The 13,140-nt window shown below is 35.0% G+C and overlaps 1 long non-coding RNA gene across 3 annotated transcripts in view; it reads right to left on the bottom strand.

Moving 5' to 3' along the window:
- Positions 1-13,140, bottom strand: part of LOC103557274 (uncharacterized) — a 101,479-nt gene that overhangs the window by 36,991 nt on the left and 51,348 nt on the right. The gene's annotated exons all lie outside the window — the stretch shown is intronic.

Below are 13,140 nucleotides of genomic sequence, written 5' to 3'. Positions count from 1 at the left end.
ACCCATGTAATCAGGACCAATATCAAGAATAAAACATTACCAGCATCCCAGATGCTCCCTTTCTGCTCTCTTCTAGTTATTATCTCCCCAAAAGGTAAACATTATCTTGACTTCTAACAACATAGATTGTTTTACCTGTTTATGTACTTTATATAAGCCGAATCATGTAGTACACTCTTTTTGCGTGACTGACTACCTTTACTCAAATACGTGTGTGAGATTCATCCAAATTCTTGCATGTAATTGTATTTTGTTGAATCTATTGCAGTGTAATACAAGCTTTTAAAATTCAACACTCTCTTATTAACATATTGAAATATGAATGAATATATATTCATTTTTAGTGATCATATACGCATGCAACAAAATTTATACAGAGAAATCTAGAATCTTTCCAATTGTTCACTCTTTCAAAACAATGTACTCTATGATGAACATTCTTATAGCAAAATCTTAATTTATATCTTCAATTAGTTAGAATTTCTAAAAGTGAATTTTCAGAGACAAGAAGAACTTTTTTCACAAGGATTCACATTAGCAATTTATTCACAAGAAAGTATTAGTAATTCTTTTTATTATCCACTGTATATGACAGTGTTTGCCTCCCCAAAATCTCACCAAAAGTAGACATTACTGTTGTTTCAGGTTGACAAAAATTATGCCTTTAACTCATTTTTTTCAAAAGGAGTATCTTTTTCTTATTGATTAGTTGAGCAAAAGTTAATCCTTGGTCTATTCAGGTTTCCTGTGACTGACTCTATTTTGATCATTTGTATTTGCCTAGAAAATTGTCCATTTCAATGAGATTTATCAATGGGTGTGTAGTGGGATCTCATGGTTTTAATTTGCATTCTCCTAATGATTAATTCACTTAGATTTAAAAAGGATTAGTAATATTTCAAAATTCTGCTCTGAATCTGACAATTCTTGAGGTTGGTTTAGATCTTGCATATATAATTAGAAAGGTTTTCAGAGTTTGCATATAAATGAAATACCTTTTGTAATTGAATTTTATCTTTCAAATTTTCATGCAGATAATTAGAAAATTAAATATAGATTAGAGAGCAATATGGTTACAAAATGTGTCATTTTGATTGCCCTTTTTGGTTCAGGTCATCCAAAGGACCATACAAGCATTTTGTGCCCACAGTTTCCAAAACCGTGAGCTCCATTGAAAAGGAAGACCTTTTAATAGAGGATTATTGGAGGAAAAGAAATGAGCTGTCAGTAAAGGAGGCTAACTGGCAGGATAAATGAAAAATGAGAAAGCCTTTAGAGCCTGGGTCCAGGACATGGAAGGGTGTGTAATTTCAGAGAGTTAAATTATCAGTACATTTTCCTAAGGTCAAGAGATGAAAAATGTTACAAATAGTATTGTTGCTATTAAAATTAGTCTTTATAAGTTCTGTTTTGTTTATAGAATAACATTGAACATAGAGGCAAGATTCTATTCTGTAAAATAAGGGATAATATTTTAAAAATCTATTATCATAGCATTTTCCATTAAGAAAAGGAGAGAAAATGGACTTCATTGAGGATATATTTACTAAAAATGAGGCTTCTTAAATACGGCAATGTATTACTTAAAGATCTTATGAAGAATTTTCTTGAATTGTGATTGAAAAATTATGTCAGAGATTATTTAAATGTGATACATGTTATAAGTAGAGGCTGGAGTAAGTTTTAGAAGAAACTTTCAAGCATAAATTTTGATTTCTCAGTAAAAAACAATCTTGAGGTTATTTTTGTTTAGGTTAAGTGCTACTGGCAGTTACTTTTCATAAGAGTTTTATAGGCAAATAAATATCTATGAATCAATAAAGAGAGATTCTCCAAGAGAGTAGAAAATAGCGTCCAAGGCAAGGGAACAACATGTGCAAAAAGTATAAGAAGAGAGCCTCGGGCACTTTAGAAACAGAAAGACTAGTCTTATCAAAGTGAGAGATGAGGCTGAAGAATTAGTACACGGGTTTTAAAGGGGTGGGGGCCTTGCAAGTCTCACTAATAATTTTGGACTTTATCATAAGATAACTGGAAATAACACAATCAGAACTTGTTTTCAAAAGCTCACTACTGTAGGTGATATAATACATACAATTAAAAGTGTCTGTGGGATCACAGAAGAGGGAAAGGTCAACTGATTTGAAAAGAAACATTTGAGTTGAGCTTTGAAGAATGGGAGAGATTCTACCAAGCAGCAAAAGAGAAAGGGTATTCTAGAAAGAGGGAACAACCAGGGGAAAGGCACCGGCATATAAACAGAGCTGGGCATGCCGGAGAACAGGGAGCAGCCGTGAAGGAGTACAGCAGAAAGTGGAGAGAACACAATGGAAAATAAAGCTAAGAGGCACATCCCTAATGTTAACGTACAAATGTTACCATATGGAACAGATACTATATGTTTAAATATTTAAAAGTCATAAATCATGCTAACAAACTATTATACGAAATTCGTTCTCCTCTCTACATATCTTCATATTCAAAACATAACGAATGAGAGGCTATGCAGTGTAGGTATATATGGTAAATTTACTTTCATCCAGGCCTTTATTTATACTTAAAAGTCCAAGGATTACTATATCTTTATGGCAAGTTTGCCAACACATCCAGTTCTAAATCAAAGTTCATTAACCTCATGACTAAGAAAGTCACGTAAATCTTGATAAAGTTACATAAATCAGATAACAATAATTAACAGTTAACTGCTGAGTCCTAGGGTTAGTTGAGTTTTTTTCCTAATGATTCCAGTAATCACTGCCTATCTGGCATGAGTAATCAGGTATGGATATATGACTGAAAAGTTTGCCAAACTCTTTGTAGGTTTTATTTTTTTTCTTTTGCTAAGGAAGACCCACCCTGAGCTAACATTTGTTGCTAATTTTCCTCTTTTTGTATATGGGCCACCAGCACAGCACAGCCACTGACAAATAAGTGGTATAGGTCCATGCCTGGGAAGCAAACCCAGGCGGCCAAAGCAGAGCACACCTAACTTAACCACTAGGCCACTGGGGCTGGCCCTCAAATTCTTTGTTAAGTGTAAAAATTAAAAACTGCTCTTGAGGTTAGCCTCACTGGAATCTCATAGAGTCTTAAACAGTATCCAAACAAATTCTTTACTGTGTAAACCCAATTATTTAATGTTTTTTATACCAAAGCCTAATAACAATATCATGAGTTCTTTCATCATTTCTGTTTATTCTTCCTCAAATTCTCCCATATCTATCTCTCGCTTTCCTTTCTTATCACTCTTGTCCATTCACACCTGATTGACTGCAATACCCTCATGGCTAATGTTCCCATCTCCAAATATTCTACTTTTATACTGGAATTCATGTATCTTTTCTAAAGTGTAATTTTTATCAAGTCACATCTCTGCTTGAATGTAGACAATGGCTTCCCCTTCCTATAGGATAAAATTCAAACTACTCACTACATGCCCATCTTATTTACCTCTATTCCCTCCTCAAACTATAGCACAAAATTAGATATTCATCTTTCAAGTCTTAATTTCAGTCATATCTTCTTAACTCTTCCCTGAGTCCAAATTCATCTCTCTCCTTTCTCTGAACACCAAATCACTTACTGTCTGAATCACATATTTTAGCATTCAAATATACAACAGAGAGAGAGAGAAAGATATACACACAGACATGAATATCTTAGAATTCAGAGAGCTATAGATTCAAAAAAGTCTAAAGGAAGTAAATTCCAAAGAGCATCATTCTTCCTAGGAGCATGGGCACAAGGACAGAGTCTGTTTCAGCCAGGGGGACTCGGCTGAAGTAAGAAGTCAGCAGAGCTTTTAACAACCATGCACGCTGGTATGATAGGCTGGAACCTGTAGGACCCTCAAATACAGAGATAAGTCTCATCACCTACCAATTCTCCCCCATGGAACTTTTGTTGAGTATGCAGCAATACAACAGGCTGATGACTGGGCTAGAAAACAAAAAGTCTCATGATGCTTAGATCCCAAAATCCTTTTAGAAGGAGAGGCCTGAACAGATCTCATTCCAAGATCCTGAAACTATAGGTGAATTGAAACTACCCAAAGCTACAATCCAGACCTGACTCAGCTGGACTTCTGAAAAAAGAAAGGACATACCTTTTCTGGTGGAAAACAATACTTATTCCAATCTCTACAGTACTTTTAAGCACAATGTCAAGCAAACAATAAAAAAAAATTGTGAGACATGCAAAGAATCAGGAAAATGTGAACCATAATTAAGAGGAAAAAAATACAAATATGTTAAAGAAATGAATGAAAAAGTGGAGAATTCCACAGAGAAATGGAATCTCTAAAAGATCTTTCAAAGCAGAGCCCACTTTTCAAAAATGGGGTGAGGAGACAGGAAAAGTCAAAGCTTGATCTTAAGCTATACACACTTCTGTTACCTCAAGAGTTGACAACTTCCTTGGCAGAATGCTACAGTGGTCATGACGAAACTTGCCTCTAGTAACTGAGGATAAAGTACATTGAGAAGAGGAAGGACTTAATTTACACCATTTCGGATATTCTCCTGCAAGATATACCCAGAATCTCTCAGGGGAAACTTGGTTAGACTTTAAGAAAGATTGGAGGTCAAGTTTGAACAAAAATAATTTCAATTTGAGTCATTATCATTAACGTGATCTCATTTTTAAATAGGCCTAAAGAAACTTTTGTTACATATATATATATTGGATCCAGCTCTTTTTCCACTGAGAATTAATAAACCGATTAATGGCTGAGAAACATTATCTTTCACTTATAAAACATAAAGCCCAGTAAAGAAGAAGTCACCATTGGGAATCTCTTGAACTTACACTCTGGCAGAAATCAGACAGAAAATTGTGAAAGCAGATATCAAAGGAAACAGATTGAAAAATAGGCAGAATAAGATATTATCTGAAAGTAGAAAACTTCTTGATATCTGCCTCCTGGTGACAAAATAACTACCTCATTTCCCACCATAAATTTCTCAACTTACCTCCATATGTACAGGAAAGTATAAAGAAGAAAATAATAGTCAACTGTAATATCAATAAACATGGAGAAAATGTTAAAGTTTTTATTTATTTTCTTTCAGACTTTTTCTATCTATATATAAACAAAATTAGAATCAAATTCTATGTTCAGTTTTCATAAATATTCTTTAGGAACACAGTTTGTATTTACTCTATAATATTCTTGATGGATGTAAACAATTTGCTTAACCTTCTTCTATTACAGTCACACACTGCATAATAACATCTCAGTCAATGACCATATATGCAATGGTGGTTCCATCAAGATTATAACGGAGCTGACAAAGTCCTGTCACCTCGTGCTGTTATAGCCATCATACCATCATAGTGCAATGCATTACTCATGTGTTTGTCTTGATGCTGGTGTAAATAAACCTGCGCTGCCAGTCATATAGAAGTATAGCAGTACAATTACGTACAGTACATACTACTTGATAATGATAATAAAAGACTATGTTACTGGTTAATGTATTTACTATACCATCTCAGTCTATGTAAGTACACTCTGTGATGTTTACACAACGAAATTACCTAACGACACATTTCTCAGAACATATCCCTGTTGTTAAGTGATGCATGACTGTATTGGTCTGTTCAGAATTTTTAGTTTTAAAATCATAGCATCATGAATATCCTTGTTCCTGAATATATAACTTTGTATATTATCTTGGAATAGATTCATAGACATGTGATTACTGATTTTTAAAATAAGCTCTTAATGTGTATTTTCCTTTTGCTTTACCAAAAGGTTGAACCAATTTACCCCTTCACTAGAAGAGTATGATAGCACCTATCTCATTGCTCATTCACAAATGTTTAAAAAATTACTTTTAATCCAAACTTATTGCATAATATCTATATAGAAAAACTTATTACAGTATTAATTTAAAATTTAAGGATTTTTAAACCAAAACTGCATTAAAGTCTGTCTTTACTACATGCATAAAACTTAGTAGGAATTTTAAAAGTGTAAGCAAGCTTTCAAGGAGAAAGATTAATTTCCTGACATTTAAAGGATTGATTAAAATCATTCTCATCATACCTAGTGTAATGTCTTACACATAGTAGAAATTCACACAAGTCCATTAAACACATGGTCATTGAGTGAATTATTATTCATTGATTAATGAATATGTAACTCCTAAAATAACAGTGCTTTCATGCTGGGAACTTTAGAGGTCATTGGTTCTAACTCTTTCACTGTCAAGATGCAGATGGAAAAGCCCAGAGAGGTTTAGTAAGTTGCCCAATTTCATTCCTCTAGGTTTTTCAGAATGTCTAAGTCGCAAGTTTCCCTTTCTTAAACTACTAGAACAATAAAATAGGTGTGCTTTAGGCCATTGTTAACCAAGTACTACAAACGTTGGACATTCTAGGGAAGAAAGCGTATGTAGCACAAATCTTTTATTTACTTGTTTCTTGACCCATCATTTTATACACGTTGCTCTCTTCGAAGCTACCATGTTCTTAGATGACCCAGCCACTCACCATCACTGATTGATGATATTGAGTCTTGACACATCACTCCAATCTTTGGCCATAGTGAATGACTTGGTTTTTGGCATCTTACCCAAGCTATGTCAAGCAAATCTTTTCCCTGAGATTGTTTTAACTCCTCCAATGGAATAAGCCAAAAGATTTAAAACTTGAGAGCTGTCAGTTTCTACATTAACCACCACATGGAAGAAATCTGTTTTAATATGAAAAAAGTTGTCTTAGACAAGTAGTGTACCCAGGTGTCTGACAGACACAAACAGGAATCCTCCTTAGAGGAACTTATCACCTGAGACTTCAAAGATCTTCTGCAAATAAAGGGAAAATGAGCAAGTCAAAGTCAAACGTCTCTAAACATAAAGAAAATAAAGCACCATTAGTGAGAACCAATAGAAAAAACAGTATAATCAGACTCACAAAAAATATTACTTTTAGAATTAGTAGACACTAAAGGCAAACTAAAAATGTTTAAAATATTTTAAGTTTAAAGAAACAAAAGCGAGGCTTGAAACACATGAAAAAAAGCAAACAGATTTTTAAAAGAACCAAAGAGAATGCCTAGGAATAATTTTTTTAAAAAAATTGAAAAAAAATTTTAAACCTCAGTGAATGAGTTTAATCACAGATTAAACAAAAAGAGAAAATTTCCAACCTGGAAGATAAATTAGAAGAAAATATCCAGGCAAGCAGCTCAGGAAGACAAAAAGATGGAAATTTTGAGGGGCAAATGATGAAGAAGAAAGAATGAGAAGTGCTAATACAGATTTAAACCGTTCCAGAAGAACAGAGAGAGAGAGAGATGAAGCAGAAACAATTATGTTAAAAAAACAATGGCTGCTAAATTTGCAGAACTGATAAAGAACCAATCCAAAGATTAAAGAACCTCCCCAGCCAGTCAGCTCAGCTGGTGAAGGCCCACCACAAGAAAGTCTGCTCCTGTAGGTTTGATGTGGATATAGAACAATTAGTTTCCCACAAAGAACACTTTGTTTTATGGCCGGAGACTTCAGACCTTAAACTTACGTAAAATATCTGTTAATAATGTGTAATTAAATTATTATTGGAGTAAATATCAGAAAACAATGTGTTACTTCCAGCACAAATGTATCACCACTATTTCAAAAGCTACTCAAACCACCTGACTTCCCAATGGAGACTTCTGTTCATAGACCAAGGGCCATACCTGACTTCTTAGGCTTACTGTATGGGATAGACTTGTGATATTGGGCACCCGATTTAATATCCTAAATAGGGGCCGGCCGGGTGGCACAGTGGTTAAGTGCCCACCTTCTGCTTCGGCGGCCCAGGGTTCACTGGATCGGATCCCGGGTGAGGACATGGCACTGCTCAGCACGCTATGCTATGGTAGGCGTCCCACGTGTAAAGTAGAGGAAGATGGGCACAGATGTTAGCTCAGGGCCAGTCTTCCTCAGCAAAAAGAGGAGGATTGGAAGCAGACGTTAGCTTGGGGCTAATCTTCCTCAAAAACAAAAAGTAAAAAAATACTCTAAATAATAATACCTCCTATTTGAATAGCACTTTGTATATACAAACAGCACTTACACTATCTCATTCAATTTCCATGGAAATTCTTAGAGATAGATATTAATTTATGTTACAAATGAGAAAAGATGAGGCTATACAAGTTGAAATAGTTTGTACAAAGTAAACTAGTAGTATATATAGACCTCAAACACTGGTCTCCTGGCTGGTTATAGAACACTCTTTAAAATATTCCCATGTTGCCACTTTACTAAATTTCTTACTCCAAAAGAAGTTAATCATAACACATTATAAAATATTTAATATTCAAAGTGCTTCTTTTCTACCATAAATTGTCCTCCTAACCCATCATGCCAATAATGTTTTACTGTATTTGTCTATATGTGTGTATGCATACATTTCGAACTACCCAATAAGTTAATTTCAGGGAAGTGGCAAATATTGATTCCCGATAAATAACCATAAGAATTGATCCAGGGCCCGGCCCGGTGGCGCAGCAGTTAAGTGCGCATGCTCTGCTTCAGTGGCCCGGGGTTCACCGGTTTGGATCCCAGGGGTGGACATGGCACCGCTTGGCAAGCCATGCTGTGGTAGGCGTCCCACATACAAATTAGAGGAAGATGGGTATGGATGTTAGCTCAGGGCCAGTCTTCCTCAGCAAAGAGGAGGACTGGCAGCAGATGTTAGCTCAGGGCTAATCTTCCTGGAAAAAAAAAAAAGAAGCAATCTAATACTGTGTCCTTCCCTTGGTTTTCCTCTTCTTCCAAATTTTTAAACTGCTCCTCACATGTCATCCGTAAGTTTGACTAACAAATACAACAGCAACAAAAAGTTGTTTCCTAGCTGTTGAGGAATGAATGATTAAAATGCAAGCCAAGTATGGCTTCTTAGAAATAGCTTCCTAATTAATAGAGTTTCTTGAGTATTTTAATGAAAAGACACTACTATAATCAATATTTATTAATTTGGTATTTAAATTTTAAGTGACACTAGTTTTACTGAAGTTTTAAAAATGTGTTTTTTAAATATCCATTGATTTGGAAAATGTATCACAAACCAAGTAAATTGATACTCTGTTAAACAAGTATCAATTGGTGCACCTTATTTTGAATGGATCTTCTACCCTTGAATAATTTTGTTTTGCTCTGTTTTTTTGGATTTTTTCTTTTTGCAGGGAAAGATTCACCCTGAGCTAACATCTGTTGTAAATCTTCCTCTTTTTTTTTTTCCTCCCCAAAACCCCAGTGCATGGTTGTATATCCTAGTTGTAAGTTGTTCTAGTTCTTCTATGTGAGCCACCACCACAGCATGGCAACTGCCAGACAGGTGGTGAGGTTCCAGGAAATGAACCCAGGCCGCCAAAGTGTTGAGCACTGAACTTTAACCATTAGGCTATTAGAGTTGGCTCCAATAATTTTTTAATATCATGCATTGGTGATTTGGAAATCATTGGTTCACTAAGTTATGTGGATCTTCCAAATGTTGACACATTTCATTATATAATATCAAAAACTCACATTAATTAAACCCATCACCAACCTCATCAGAGAAGTCTTTAAGTATTGGGAGGCAGTCAAGCTTTCAATAACAGATACAAGTTTTCCAGAATTCTAATTTTTAAAAGCTCAAATTTTATCATTGGCAACAAAAACTGTTGGTTGTCTTCCTCTATGTGACATTTTTGAGAAAATATCTGCCAAATACCCAAGTCTGAATAACCATTGTTTGTTTTTCAGTAGTTCTTTCAAGTAAAAATGGTGCTTTTGAAAAATGTGACTAGTTCAACACACGTCTTTTGCCCAGGTGGTTTTCCTCAAGTACAATCATACTTTGCTCTGCACAAAGAATATCAAAAATATGTGTATTCAAGGTTAGAGATTTAACAAAATTAATTTTTACTGCTTCACCAATTCCATTCTTAAGTGAAACAGGCATTATTTTATACTGGAAGTGCTTGGCAGTGAAGAATTCAATGACTATAAGCACCATTTCATGTCACTGCTAATATTTGTGCTAAGGTCCCAGCAGTTTTATCCTTTACATCTTTTGCATCATCATCAAATGTCAACATATTAAAAAAATACAAACAACTTCGTAATATTATCATCTAAATAGTTTTGACCATTCAGATCTTCTAAAAGGATCTTAGAGACCTTTAGGGGTCTGCAAACCACACTTTGAGGATCACCCACTTAGATCAACCTGGATTTACCCTTGAGTTTGAGATGGGGGTGAGCTTCATTTCAGTCACATGAGAACTGAGGACACCTGAACAAAACTGAAGGTCTATTAGCAAGGAGGAAAGGGCAAGTAGATATTGAGAAAACTTAAAGGGTGTGCAACAGCAATGTAGGAGTTAACAAAGTTGGCTTGAGATAATGTTAAGTACAAAAATAACAATAATAAATTGCATAATAATCAATCAGAGGATTCTCTGAATTGAAATAATGCCCAGTGTTGTAGGAAGAACAACAGAAAATCAACCAAAATAATTACAAGTGTCCAGGATCCCCACAAGATCAGAAGCACCTTGAAAAAGGTAGGGATCATAACTTAATCAATATTATAGACCCCTGACTAGCAGAGCGCCTGACACATCGCAAGTGTCCAAGAAGTTTGTTGAATAAATGAATGAATGAACAAGTTTAATAAATTAAATGAATGGAAAGAATATTCACAAAAGCAGAGCACGAATATTGGTAGCAAATGGAATGATGTTCCAAAAGTGATGGTATAAAAGAAGCAGCAAAGAAAGAAGAGCTAATAAAGAAAATTCTGAGGGAGGATCTACATGGAAACGAAGCTACCAATTCATTGTATGTTTAACTTCAACTTTGTGTAACAGTTGGTTAAACACAATCTCTGCAGGAATTAACTTTGACATCTAAGAATGATTGCACTGGAGCATGACTGGGTGTGTGTGGTTATGATGGTTCATAAATCTCTCTGAATCAGTGCAGCATATCCATAGGTGAACTCTTAACATTTCCTTCTTTATATCGCACATTGCAAAGAATGGCATTTGCTTTTAATTTATTTTACATAACTCTTTGAAAGGTAGCGTAACTATATAAAAACTGATTTGCTATTATCCCAACACTTGTACTCTTCCAATCTTACATCTTCTGTGAGGCATCCAGAAAAATATCTTTGAGGAGGACGAGGCAGCAGGAAAAGAATAAAGAAATCAGTTTTAATAAAGACATTTAAAGAAACCTTATTAAAGTTTCTGGAATTTTATGACAATATGATTTTTACTCCTATTGTCTATTTCATTTTCAGATACAACTTAAGAATGATTTATTGAAAGATTCTCTCTCCTCAAAATTATCAAAAAATAAATTATTAAATTCTAGAAGACTTGTACTTAACTCTAAGTTTTCATGGCAAGACAGTCAAAAGAAAATTCCATTATTCAACCTAAAATCAAAACAAGATAAAAATTCTATTGGGGCCGGCCCAGTGGCACAGCAGTTAAGTTCACACGTTCTGCTTTGGTGGCCCAGGGTTCGCCAGTTCGGATGCCGGGTGCAGACATGGCACCGCTTGGCAAGCCATGCTGTGGTAGGCATCCCACATAGAAAGAAGAGGAAGATGGGCACGGATGTTAGCTCAGGGCCAGTCTTCCTCGGCAAAGAGAGGAGGATTGGCAGCAGTTAGCTCAGGGCTAATCTTCCTTAAAAAAAAAAAAGTAAAAAAAAAATTCTATTGATTCATACAAATTAATCACAGCAATTCACATTCTCTTAGATCTTCTACTGTCAACTATTAGTCTATAATAGAAACAAATAGAGACAACTTTCACAATAATTTTCAAGGTTGATACTCACTGATTCACATAAAGTATATGTCACACATACTTTAAAAACATAGACTCTGAAACTGGATGACCTGAGTTCCAATTCCAAATTTGCCCCTTCCTGAAAGTGTGATCTAGAGCAAATTAATTAACTTCATCATGCCTCAGTTTCCTGAAAAATGGTCTGCCCCTAAAATCTTTTCTGATTCCATCTCATATAGAATCTATTTCCCAACCTTTGCTCCCTAGCACTTATATGTGCTTATAACTCTCTTACAGAACTTTTCTTACCCTACCTTGTATTTTAATCTTTCTTATCTAATCTAATTCATGCAATTGAGTCTGCAAGTTCTTTGGAGACAGTGTTTGTGTTTTACTGGAGAGTAGAGCACTGAGCCTGGCACACAGAAGCACTAATATATTTTTCTATATGATTTAAAAGGGATAAGGAAAAGCGAAAAATAAACATTAATTGAGGGCCTACTATGTACCTGGCACTTACAATAAGTGCTTTCCCCAAAGGTTATTTCATTTAACCTTCACAACATTTCTTCCAGATAGGTATTGCTGTCCACATTTTATGGTTAAGGAAATTCAGGCTGAGAGAGGTTAAATTCAGAAAAAATAATCTCTTCCCTCCAAGGAGTTTACAATCTAGTAGGGGAGGTATACTATGTATATTAAAAACAACAAATGCAACGCAGGTAGTATGTAATAAGTGGTTCAAATGAGTTCAAAAGAAAGAAAAATTACTTCTAGAGTGGATTATTTGAGATTTTATGGGTGAGACCACAGCTAAACCGGACCAGCAAGGACTGGATACTGTCAATAGATGGAGAAAATCAAAGATCATTCCAAAGGGCGTATAGTCTCACTCCTGACAGACAGTTCCTCCTCTAGTCTTTTTTGGACAGGCTTAGAGACTACTCATTCCCTAGATGAACACTGAAAGACTATATTTAAAGTTTTACAAAAGAAGCAAATGAAAACATAATAAATAATTGGCAAAAATTTACAGCAAGGTTTGTATTCATAATATAATATATAACATTTAATAATAATGGATAATATTTAGTGAGTGCTTATTAGGCACCAGGAGTCTTGTATGAAGTGCTTCCCACAGATTATCTCATTTAAACATGCATAATTACTCCAATATCACAGAAGAGAAACTAGACCTAAAAAGAGCCATACAAAGCTTACTAAGAATCACGTGACTGTTAAGTGACCAAAGTAAGGGTCAGGTTTAGATTCATCTGACTTCAAAGCCAGCTCACAATGCTATGTGTACAATTTCAAACTAAGGAACACTGGCAGATTTGTATCCAATCCAAAAA

The sequence above is a fragment of the Equus przewalskii genome, chromosome 24 (genome assembly GCF_037783145.1).
Source record: "Equus przewalskii isolate Varuska chromosome 24, EquPr2, whole genome shotgun sequence".
In the NCBI taxonomy this organism is placed as follows: Eukaryota; Metazoa; Chordata; class Mammalia; order Perissodactyla; family Equidae; genus Equus; species Equus przewalskii.
The sequence above is the reverse complement of the archived record's forward strand: the minus strand, read 5'-3'. Positions and strand labels throughout refer to the sequence as shown.